We start from the raw sequence: 5,980 nt of genomic DNA, 5'->3' as shown, positions 1-5,980 counted from the left end.
AAGTTATTATTCTATGGCTATAAATGTTGAAACCGAAAATTGTTAATGTGAACAACTTTCGGTTTGAAAAAAGGGATATTGGAGAACTTGCAGTATATCTCTGAAGTTGAATCGATTGCAAAGACCACATCTTGATATCTCTTAGAGTTTTGCTCTGATACTTGACGCTAGACAGACGGACAAAGCCCTTCTATAAGACTCCCGATATTATGCATAACACAGTATGGAAGTCTAATGGTAACCAGTATGTGATTCTCCTGCAAGTATTGTGCTGTTAAAACTATTTCCTAATAACCTGATGTCCCAGAAATGTCGTTAAACAAATCCATTAAATATATAGTACAATCATATTGCAAATTATTATGAAATTTTTATTTTGATGAAGTCGTTAAGAACAACAATATGATTTCAATAACAAACTTGTAATTTTACAGAAAAATTAATGATTTCAATTTTTTTCAGATTGCAACAGAATACATTAAAATTCTAAATAATGTACTTCAGTTTTACATACATTATTTTAATTTAATATTTTATAAAATTAATTGCAATTATTACTTCATTAACACTTATCACATACATTATTTCTATTCTTTCTGCCCTATGCACAGAAGTGTCTTCCTTAAAGTATGCATTACTCCTCATCTTGTACAAGTATGTTTCTCTCACTGTACTTTGACTACATACTTTAAGCAAATACATCTAGTAGATTTTAACGGAAACTTGCCTCAATTTTTGAGTTAGTTCTGGTTAAATTACTTTCATTATTTGCATTCCTATAATTTCTTGTGGCAACTTTACCAGCATACAAGCAAGCTTATTTTACACCTTAGAGTTGAGAGTTATACATTTATACATATTTATACATCTTTTTTACATTATGTATTAACTAAAAACAGTAACTTCATCATTTTCTATGTACTAAGAAAAATGTATATTTCAGTTTTCATTTTGGTATAATCTCAGAAAATCAGTCTAACAAATGAAAGATATTTCCCTTTACAAGAGCTTTCATTTTCACACTATTGTGGTTGTGTTCAACTTTGACGTTTGTTTAAAATGCATTTCTGTATCTCATCTGATTTTGTTTGCTTTAAAACGGCTAGGAGGAAGGAGTAGATATACAATTAGTAGCAGAATGAATTTACAAATATTTCTCACAATATTGTTTTCCGTACATGTTGTTCAGACGTTTTGTTAGTACATCGGTAATGAACAAATTATTTACCATCATATTCATTAAGAAAATGCAATTGGAATACTCATTTAGGCAAGTTTCTTTTGAATTTGTTCATAAACGACTCAAATAATTTTGTAACTATGTAACAAAAAATACTAATATGAAAAAAACTCACAGCATGGTATTTATGTAAATCTTCTTTAAAATAAAAGTAACTTGTACTTCTAAATGTGGTGACTATTGAGAGTCAGTTTTCGTGATAACTATTTACGCATCTTCGTCTTTCTTTCAGAAACTTTCATATTAATAACCCTAGGCTACGATTGTAATAATTGTGCATGATAAATCAACAAAGGGAAGTGTAATCATAATGGTGAGTTATATTTTCTTAAATAACGTAAGAGCTCAGATTATTTTGGGTTTATTTATCAATAAATAAATATGGAGTGGTGGTGATTCCGTGCTAGAGAGTTCACTTTTGGTACATGGGGTCCCTAGTTCGATTATAACATGCGCCAAGTTTGTGGTGGACAAATACGGTATGTGTGGTCTTTCTCGTGGGTATCACATTTCCTCTCACTTTCGTCACTCCACCATTTCATTTATTTCTGTTCATCACCGGTGCATTGCGTGGGACCTTAAATATTTCATTTGATTTCATTTCAATAAATATTTGAAACTCAGATACTAGGGTAGCTTCGGTGGAATAGGGCCACCGGATGAATAGGGCCACTCGTTACGTTATTCACCTTACTTGTTTATAGAACAGAAGCAGCGAAGCGAATGCCACGCCGTGTCTTCACTGTGAGTCTCTACAAGTTCATCGTGCAGTTAGATTGAGTGAATGCTGGACGCTTATTGTATTACAGAGCAACTTTCATCATCAATTGAATGCAAGTGTTAAGAAAAATAGCGTATTTTTAATACTTCTGTCCTGTATTATTTCTTGTTACGCTATGTAGTTTTGTTGGAAGTGCAGAAGTTTGATTTTCTTATCTTCAACAAGGTTCACTCAAGATATTATGACTAGCATGATAATCGTGGAAGAACCTAAACAGGGTTGCCAACCCATTTTTCTATATATTACCAATTAGGGTGAATAGGACCATATCTAGTTACGGTGAACAGGGCCATACTTTTTGATTAGGGAGCTGCGATGGGTCAGTGGCAGAACGTTCACCTCCAGTGTGTGGGGTCCCTGATTGAATCCCAGCTCGCGCCAAGTGGTGGACAAACACCGTGTAGATGGGTTTTATCGGAGTTTTCCTGTTTATTCCTACTTTTTTCATTCCAACATTTAATTCATTCGCATCATCCCCGTCTCCTTTAGCCTACCCTGCATAACCTTGGGAAGTAAAACTCGAAGATTTTTTCCCACTTAAATTTTGTACGAATGCATGCATCAACCACACCCCACCCATTCATCCTATCTATCGTCTTATACATAGTGGTGATATAAGAATTCGATATTTTTTGTCTCTCTTTCTTATTTCAGATGGGAAATTATGAGCGTTAAACACAGATGACGTACAAGAAACAGTATAAGTTTTTTGTACTGTTGCACAATTGAAATATCTAATAAGCAAGCAGAAACTAACGCTAACAACTCAAGGTCTGCAGAGTAATAAACGTCAAATATAAATAAATGACTTTATAAGCACGTAAATCTACCGTTTACACCTTCTATTATTCTAAAATATTATGTATACGAATTCTATTCTATGTTTTAGTACGACTTTACAATTGTGTGTGGTTTTAATCCACTTAATACATGTGGCCCTATTCACCTTACGAACGGCCCTATTCACCCAGATATGTTAGGATGAATAGGGCCATTCGAGGCGAGTATATATATACATTTTTATAGTATTATTCAATTTTTGAAGAAAATGATTTTTTGTGAACTTTATAGTAGAGATATGGTATATTATAAATCTGTAAAAAGTTCTTTAATAAAGCACCAATTGTAGCAGTACAACGTAATTTTCTTGAAAGTGGCCCTATTCACCCCAATCTACCATATTGGATAAGAAATTATTTGAAGAAAGCCGACTAGTTATGATATGCTTTTAAAATTTTCATTTTTCGAGGATGACTCAAATTCTTTTGTACACTTTCAAAAATAAATATTTTAGAACTTCTAGTACGTTAGCAGTGAATCATTTCCTCATAAAGAAATTCAATAATGACAATTTACTATTATGATCCTTTTTCATAAAATTTTCTCAGAAAGATATCAAACTATACTCTTATATTTTGATTATAGATATTAGTTTAAACATTCATAACATAGCTTACAGGGTAGTTTGGAAATAAAGGGAAATGAACCATCAGTAGGAAATTTGGCAATTGAAAACAAATTAAATATACATGACTAAACGCATATTCTCTCATGTATTCTTTATTCGTTTCCATGCACAGAAATCTATTTCACAACATACCAGCAAAATTATAAGACTGTGGTTTAGTAGGATTTCACAGGTGAGTAATGCGTTCTTTTCCTCAAAAGAAAAGTAAGATCATTTAAAAAATGTAAATGAGGAATCACTATATTAAAAGAGTGCTTCTAATATTTCATTTATAATTCACAGATAATTATTTCACTAACAATTAGATTGCGTTATATTTTTAACAATTTTAGCAGATAGTTTCTTCATTTTCCTTTGGTTTGTTTCGAAAATTATAAAGATTATTCTTATTTCTGTGAAGAAACTTTGGATTAGTATTCCCAAAATATAATAAAATGTTTGTTATTGTAAATTGTTAAGAAAAATGGTTCCTTTACAGAGTGTAGTTTATCCAGAAAAATTTATTAGATACTTATATATAAATGTTTTAGTAAACAGATGATCAGGGAAACAACATACTTTAAGAAATTACAGAGAGATTGGATTTTAAGTGTTTAGTTCCATATTTTTAATTTATTTATCATACATTATTTGTACAAAATCTGCAAGGATGATAAAACACAGAGGTAGATAATGAGTGTTCGTCAAGCAGCTGTAATTGTAGGCTAAATTTCGCAGGTTTATGAATTTTGATTTGTTCCATACTGAATCTATTTTGTTTACTTTCAACTTGCATATAAATATTGAAAAAACGTAAAACGTTTTAGAAAAATGAAATGAAATGAAATATTTGAATTTCACGTCCCGCGGTTATGTCGGTTAGGCTATAGGAGGCGGTGATGATGAGTAATGAATGAAATGGTGGAATGAAGAAAGAGGGAGGAAACGGGAGAACCGCGAGAAAACCCACGCACACGGTGTTTGTCCACCACAAAGTTCACTTGGCGGGGGCTGGTATCGAACCCGAGACCCCAAGCACCAGAGGTGAACGCTCTACCACTGTGCCACCATGGCCCCAAAAACGTTTTGAATTTGTATATTTCTACCACTCTAGATGTGTGTTCGAACTGAGAATTTACCTGTGATTTATAATCAAGAACATATTTTCTTACGTTTAACACAAACTTAAGTTGACCGTTGAAAATTATTTTATATTCTATAACCATTCATTTCCAAATAATATCTAATCAAATCAATCACAGAAGAATGTTACGCAGAAATAGAATTGTACAATACAAATTACGTACTGTTTTGAATGACAAGGTACAAATACATTTTAAATGTTATTTTCTCCTTTGTAATTAGTAAGTATTTTTAATAAATTCTTTTAACGCAATCTAAATATAAATATATTAAATTTGAACGAAAACAATGTTGAAAAGAAATTACATATGATATCTGTATATAAAAGCTATAAATGGGTGATTGTATTGTTACACCTTATTTTATGATTATGAAATTAATCGTTTATTTTAATAACAAGAAAAGTATTTGTACTCCCTCGCAGTATAATATCAAGAGCAAATGTTAAGAAAAAAGTGAATATTGTGCTTAGTGGACCAAAAACTCGGCGGTTGTAATTTGTGAAGTTAAGCTAAATTGACATGATTCACAGTGTAAAATAATGGATCAAGATTTAGTAGCAAGAATTGTAAATACAAATGCATTGTAAATGAAATTACTCAAGTTAGGTTTTGTTGCTTTTGACATTTATATCTCATTCCAACACAGTTAATATTTTCCAAAATAATTTTATAACTGCTTCGTAATCTTTTTTATAGAGCAATGTTAAGATATTACTACCTTGGGACTTCTAATGAAAGTTATAATTGTCAATTTTACGTTAGTTTAACATTTAAACTAAAAATAAAACTAATAGATAACGATCTTCTTCATGTTGATAAAACTCTTCTTACGTTCTCTTGCTCATATTGTACACATAAGTACATCATAGTTACAAAAGGCAGACGTTTTGATTTATAGATACAGTGAAACAATTTTACCAATTTTACCAAGAAAATAGAAAACGTTTGGACCCTATTCATCCTTAGCGAATATACCCAACTATAAAACTACTTTAGAGTCACTTCGATCTTCACAAAAGTATAGAACAAAATGATAGTACGTTAGTTCATTTACATTTTGTTTGTCAACATGTTTCGTTTGATAAGTGATAAGAGTCAAATAAAAATTTGCGTTTATACATATTGAACGTTTATTGCAAATCGACATCAATGTTTATCCAAGGGAGAATAAAACTAAAGGCAAATTAATGATAATGGGAAAATTGGTATAATGACAATGTGAGAGCAAACAGGAGTATCTCTAAAAAGCAATGACATGATGTTCGCCTCTAGAAATTTACTTGATAGGGGTTTCGTAGGGTTGTCCTTACTATCCAATTTTTCTTCAGGCAGATGGATAAGCATTTGTTTTTTCATAGTGAAGTATA

This window comes from Thermobia domestica, chromosome 5 (assembly GCF_964235325.1).
Source record: "Thermobia domestica chromosome 5, izTheDome1.hap1.1, whole genome shotgun sequence".
Taxonomy (NCBI): Eukaryota; Metazoa; Arthropoda; class Insecta; order Zygentoma; family Lepismatidae; genus Thermobia; species Thermobia domestica.
This window is presented reverse-complemented; position numbering follows the sequence as displayed.